At 44.5% G+C, this 7,112-nt stretch overlaps 1 protein-coding gene across 6 annotated transcripts in view; it reads right to left on the bottom strand.

Moving 5' to 3' along the window:
- Positions 1-7,112, bottom strand: part of GRIA1 (glutamate ionotropic receptor AMPA type subunit 1) — a 322,415-nt gene that overhangs the window by 18,883 nt on the left and 296,420 nt on the right. The gene's annotated exons all lie outside the window — the stretch shown is intronic.

Below are 7,112 nucleotides of genomic sequence, written 5' to 3'. Positions count from 1 at the left end.
CAGAAGGCCACGGTTGAGTCATTTTCCTGAGGCTCTCATAACAATCTGACTTCATCTGCTTGCCTGCTGCTTAGGGTTAAAAGAGAAAGGCAGTGAAAGGGTTATGAGACTCTTAGGTGGAATCACCACGCTCAACACTTGACAGCTTTGGAGGACCACAGACACCTGCTCCAGTAAATCAAGTTAGTATTTAGCAGATCCCAAGGCAGGGGTTTCTGCCCACGTCAATGACAACATGTACAGATAACATATCCAGGGCCATCTGCGGGGGCCAAGGGAGTGGATCTACATTTCTGTACCCACAACCCTCACTTGTGCCACTGAGACCCTGTTCAGGTGTTGCATGTAAAGGTTTATGTGCTGGGCCCACTGGTGCGTGGGTTAATGGCTGGAATAATTTAGTTGACTGGATTAACCTCCTTATCCTTCAATGCCTAAGGAATTGGCCATATCTCGGGACATAACTTGTACCATCTCCCATCTCACTGCTTCCTCCTAAGGATTTCTCTGCTGATGGTGACACCTTAAGTTAAGGCTCATTTTTACTTAACTCAGCTGAGGGGGCTTCACAGGCCACCAAGAAGCAATAAAAGGATGAAGGAGAGGGCTTCAGAGGAGCTATGCTGATAGTAGGCAGCAAGGGGTGATAGTGATGGGAAGGCAAATGGTCCATCAAATCCAGTCCTCTCCTCATGGCCTCTTGTTCTCATCCTTTTACTATTCTGGACTTTCTGATGCCTGTTCCACCCCACTGTTGAGTTTAGACAGTGCACAGGGCAGACATTTTTATTGTTATTACCTTTGTTGCTAGTTTGTTTTTGAAAGAGCTAAACTTTGGCTGTTTGGTGACTCTAGTGTGATAAGAAGCATGTTGATCCCTCCCTGGAAAACATTTGTTGACTCAGAGGAACTGCATTTACTACAACCATTACCTTTTATTTATGTTTGTCAGTCGCTGGGCAGCTAACTAGACTGTGGCATATGGATCCCCAAAGGCAGAAGAGAAAGACTCCAAATGCTGTTTGCTGCCCGAAAAGGAGCTCATATTTATGATTTCGCTTACCTCATATTGTGAGTTTAAACGTGGTAATTTTCAAGCTGGGAAAACAGTTTCCATTAACAGATCCTGGAAATGTACTCTTTAGTCTTGCAGATACCTTTGTGGGCCAACTCCTTCCCTTTACACATGCTCGCTCTCAAAAACAAAACAAAACAATCCAAAAATCCAAAAAAAACCAAAGAAACCAAATGGACTCTAGGTTTGACGATACACAAAGTACTTTGGCCCCAAGACTTTTTTCAGTGCAGGGACGTACAGACACTACCTAGTTTTTGTGACCCTTCCTTCTCTCTCTCTTCTACCTCTCCATTTTAAGGGAATATAGGTAGAAAGACTCAAAGTGGAGGTGGGTGTCGGTACAGGGACAAAGGAAACTGGGCGTAGGAAGAGAGGGTGCAGGGAACAAGTGAAAGAGAGAATAAAAAATTGGTGTTACCATGTCCTTAATTCTCATTTTTGCTGTGAGCTGGGTCTCCTCAGATAGACTGTTGGCTCCCTGGAACACAGATAATGGTTCCTGTGTTTTGAGGCCTCTCTCCTGACAACATTTAGTACAAGTGCTCCATTCTGTGTAAGAGACTGAGAAAGAAATACTTTATTTCCCCCCAAATGAATGAATGAATGGACAAAAATTAAATGCAGTATCATCTTACGTGTTTCTAACTCAGCTGTCTGGCAAACTTACCTATCTGGAACATAATGGAAAAGGACCAGAAAGTGTGCAAAGAAAATGCACAGGGTCATGGGGTGATCATTGTAGTTGTTTTATTGAGGGCTTATTATGGGCCAGGCATTGTATTAAGTGCTTTGCATGCATTATTTTATGGAATCCTGTTTGGTTGCACTTTCCATTCCTATTGTACTTTCCATTCCACAGACAAATACATAACTCGCCTACGGTTCTAACCCAGCTCTGTGTGACTCAAGTCCATGCACATAACCAGCTTTCCAAAGCTGGGGTACTGTATGCACTGACAAGCCCCCTCCAGTGCTCGCTCAGGCCCCACACTCGCCCAGTCATTTCTAAAACTTTTATTTTGCCCACAGCAGTGACACCCAAGGATCTCTATTCTCCAAGGCCACAGCAGAGCAAAGGCAGCAAAGGAGGAAAACCTCCTCAGAGGCCATTTCATAAGATGCTAATTTACAACTTGACTCTTTTTTCCTTTCCTTTTTTTCCTCCCTCCCTCCCTCCCTCCCTCCCTCTCTCCATCCCTCTCTCCGTTCCTTCCTTCCTTCCGACAAAAATGATGGTCCTAGAATGATGATCACTTGGGTTCTGGTTCTGGTTCTGGCAAACTGTCCTATAATATGTGTTTTCCAGAAGATCCACCATATTGTAAACCAATGCCGTTGAAAACCGATAATGATAGTATCCTCAAGAAAAGGTTATGCACAACATGTTCAAAATAGAAGTTAAAGAGGTATAAATCTGATTGTAAAATAGTCCCTTCTAAAACTATTACAGGAAAATAAAAGCCAAGAACTTAATAAGATAAGAACCGAGATATGTGCAAAATCCAGGGTCCTGGATAGCAGAGGCCATGCTCCAGACTAGCAGTAGTTTCCAGACGTCTACATTTCATGGATGAGGAAAAAAATATAGTGCAGGTGGAAGAACTAACACAGATGTGTGTTAAATGTTAACTTTGCTAAACAAAAATGTTTAAAGAGAGCAACCACCATCTAGCATCACCTCCCTCTAATTGAATGGATGACACTGGAAGAGTCAAAGAAACAGTAAGGACGACATTTCAGAATGAATTTAGGCACATTGTCCTTATTTTCTTCTGTAATTTGAATAAAAAAACAGAACTGCAAGGACCTTAGCAAGGCATTTATAAAGGGCTCAAATATTGATATTAGTTATGACATTTACTTGTTTGAGTAACCAGATCTCTAGCTGAACTTTTCTTATGCCAAATCCTGTGCTTGGAATCGAGAAAAACAAAGAAACAAAGAAACATAAAGCAAACAAACAAAACAGAATCAGGTATGGTCCTAATTCGGCAAAGTCAGAGTCATCTGAAAGTTCCCAGATTTGGACAGATGCTCAGTATAAGGGTGATGATGGTCCTGGGTTGTCAGGGAATGCAGCTAGGCCTGTAATCGCGGACATGGTGACGTGCATGACATTCGCTCCCCAAGAGGGCCAGTGAGCAGAAGACACCCTCAACTTCCTGAGCCCTGACCCTCAGCCACAGGAGCTGATGGGTCCAGGGAAGCCTTTGAATCAATGAATTATCTTTGGAAATCTTGGGGAGAGAGAAGTTGGAATTCTGGAACTATATTCTTTAGGATGACTTTGTACTCATTAAGGTTCAATGTATTCAACTTTGCCACTGTGAAGAAGTATATTATCATATACTTGCAGGGATTTTAAAGTTTGGAAAAAGCGAAAACAGCCAGGGGAGATATTTCAGATGATTTTTACTGGCCTCAACTTACGAAAAGCTAAAGATTGAATTCGGGCCCTCAGTTCTAAAGCAGTTGTCCATACTTCCACTCTTGCCCTCAGAACCTTGAATTCAAGCATCTTAGCAGTGTTGTATAAAACAGCCCTTGGAGTTGATGCTCAGCCCGCACTGATACGCTTGACTTCTCCTCCTCCAAAGGGCGCTTCGGATGTTTTGTTCTGTTTTGTTTTTTTGACTGTGCCTTGGGGCACGCAGGATCTTAGTTCCCCAACCAGAGATTGAACCTGCGCCCCCTGCAGGGGAAGCCGGAATCTTAACCACTGGACCGCCAGGGAAGTCCCAAGGAAGCTTCCGTTTTAATCAGACTAGGCTTCTAGGCATCCTGCTCTCCTTCAACCAGTGTGTTTCCTCCTGCTGCTATGCACGTGCATCTTCCTGTTCTCCTTAATTCTTTCTTAATATCTGGTTGCCCTACAATGCTCCTCATGTTTTCCTTGAACACTTGATTTCTCCTTGACCTTTCCTTTAAAATTCCCTGGCACCTAGCAATCAAGTCATTGCTCTGCCCACCATCGTTTCATGTGTATTATTAGCCTTAGCCTTTCACTTGATTATAAAGCCTTTGGAGTAAAGAGTCGATGTCTTTGGGTCAGCTCCCCAAATATTTATGAGGGCCAATTAAGTGTCAAGTACTGTGCTAAGTAATTAGTAGGAATGAAGTTACAAACCTCATCTTTCAAGGAATGTACAGTCTAGTGTGGGAGGCGGAAAAGCTTCGCAATAGTCCATGGAAGGCTGAATCTGATTTTACAGCAAGGGGTATGGAAGTACCAGAAAAGAGAGGTTAGTTCTGATAGTGGGTGGAAGTGAGAAAACCTTCAGGGAGTCCTCTGTGCCAAGGGAAAAGGGATATCAGAAGCCCTGAGACAGGAATTACAGGGCCTGGGGAGTGTGGTCATGATGAGGGGAATTTCTGGGAGATGAGGTTACAACTGCTGAGTCCCACCTGTGAACATCCTTGAATTCTATACTAAGAAGTCAACGTTTTACCTGTGGGCCAGGGAGATATGGAAGGTGTTTAAGCAGGGAGGAGCCTCAGACCAGCAGCCCTTCTATACTAAGTACTCAGTACTAAGTCAATAGGCATCAATTAATTACCCAGTGTAATGACTCATGTAAGAGAAACAGACAACATCAAAAGTTGTAACCCTGGATCCAGGGATAATGGAGATGATAGGTCACTGCAAAGTAAACAGGGCTCGCTTGGAAACTTGGGATTGGTTGTCAGTGGAGGAGGAATTAGATTTACTCTCTGAGGTGCTGGAGGGCAGTATTCGATCAGGGAGACAAAGCCACAGGGACACAGATTGCTGCTCAGTAGGGTGGCAAACTTTGGAGCTGTTAGAGCTCTCTGGAAATTGTTATTTGAAAAGTATCAATTAGGTAAGACATTGTTGGTGGGACGACTCCTTGTCAGGAAAAACATGGAGGGAATTCATGCATGAGAGGCAAAGTTGGGATTCAGTCAGTGGGTCCCAGGAGGCTGGTCCAATGAGCCACGCCAATGTGTGATGAAGTTTTTACTAATCACTGGGAAAATGAGGAAAGGGAGCGTTGCATAATCAGTTTCCAGAGAGCCGAAGTTTTCCATTGAAACGACAATCCTTTGTGTGCGACTGATGATCTGCTTTCTTCTTTTTAGTGTTAACACATTTCTTCCTAAATGATGTTGAGGAGAGACGGTAATTTTTTGTTTTGTTTCTTTTCGTATCTTTCCTTGGTGAGATAAAAAACTGTCAAGTGTCCCACGCCACCCCCATTTCCTTTTTGGGCATTGATGGTTTGTGATCTCTCTAGGCTGGGAACCACTGGGCTTCCAGGAGAAGAGGCTTCAAGGGGCTCTGCATCTGCCCTCAGGAAGGGGGAGTGTAGCTACTGATGAGTGAGATTTGAAGACATTTAGGGGGAGCCATGAAGAGTGGGAATTTCCGTGCACTGGATAAAGGTCAATATGCAAGCGAGTATGGTCATTCTAACTCTTCCTTCATGGGGCTGGGGGCTTCCAAGGCCCAGGGTGCTCTCTCTGTGCAGAAGGCCCAGCCATCTCCTTTCTCCCATACACTTTTCCCTTCGTACAGCCATGGCCTGCAGAGGAGGAGAACACCGCTTCTGCTGAGGGTTTCGGGGAGAAACCTTCTCTGGTTGTTTCTGTTCCTTTGTTGAGATCAAACCAGGTTCATTTTGCTGGGAGTGAGAGGCCAGAGCTTTGGCAAGAAACGAAGCTTGCTTGACCTGCCATGCCTGGGGCAGGTGGGGATGCGTGGTTGAGTCTAGGATAGGACTGGGTGTTTGGAGACCTGGGTCTGGACGGCACTCTCTTAATTGTCTCCCTTTTGGACAGTGGTCTCTAAGACCCCTTCTGTCCATAGTCTAGTCTGTGACATCGTCAGTGTGGACCATCTAAGGCAAACACCATCACTGGGCAAAAAGTGAAGGGTCCGTAGAACTCTTCCGGTCCAGTAGCTTGGGGTGGTGGGTGAAATGGGAGAGGTTAACCAATGACCTTCCAAGTGGAAGGAAATAAAGAGTTACTGGGGTTATATCAGGAGCCTCCATTAAAATGCAGGCATCCTTAGGTCTCCTTAAGGGTCAGAGTTGCCTTCACAGCTGTGGCCATTCCAGGTAATTTCCCCTCTTGAGTGTACCCAAGGGACAGACAGTTCTGTGATCTTAGGAGCAGGAATGTTGGTCAGGCAGTGAGTCAGTCAGAACACAGAGGTTTTGTCTTTGTTTTCTAACTCTACAAAATAACACGAAGGAATTGGTTTAAAAGAAAAAAAAAAGAGCAAAAACACATATAGCACACTCTCTTCTCTCTCCACTTGGGGTTGGAGGAAAGAGTCCGAAGGCCTGATTTGAGTCCCTCAGTCATCTCTGATCAAGTTATCCGACAAGTCCTGTAACTATACCTAGTCCCTGTTGGCCTGGGACTTTCCTGGTTTTAGCACTGAAAGTCCCACATCGTGGGAACCTGCTCAGAGCTGGGCAAACCAGGACAGCTGGTCACCCTAACAACGGCACCTAAGTTTTCCACTTGTAAAATGGGAATAATTCTCTTGCTCCAGCTGCCTGTATTGTGAGAATCAAATGAGGTGACAGATGTGAAAGTGCTTTGAGATTAATTCTAGACAAATTCAAGTGGCTGGACTGGATGTGCCGTGAAAGCCATACCCCTGTGGGTTGGTACATGTTCTGCATAGCCCACTTTGCCGCTGTGGAACCTATTCATCTTTCAAGCTGCTAATGTATGTTGTTCTCTGCAGTGCTTCCTGTAATGGCCCAGGCAGAATGGATCTAGCCTTCCTTTCTTTCCTGCTGTACTTGCCATCTAAATACAGCAGACTCATGACTTCATTATCCATCATTTACTCCTCCAGCTAGACTGAGATCTCTTTAATGGTAGGGGCCCTGCTCCCAGCATGATAGCTAACACAGTAGCTGTTTGATACATGTTTGCTGAATGAAGGAGTGGTTTTAAATTTCTAAGATATATGTTATACCGCATGTTTCTTGAACCTCTAGAAACTGCATACTAGTTTTACATGTGTGATATGTGTTTCTGGCCCTGTAACTTT

This window comes from Globicephala melas, chromosome 3 (genome assembly GCF_963455315.2).
Source record: "Globicephala melas chromosome 3, mGloMel1.2, whole genome shotgun sequence".
NCBI lineage: Eukaryota > Metazoa > Chordata > Mammalia > Artiodactyla > Delphinidae > Globicephala > Globicephala melas.
This window is presented reverse-complemented; position numbering and strand designations above follow the sequence as displayed.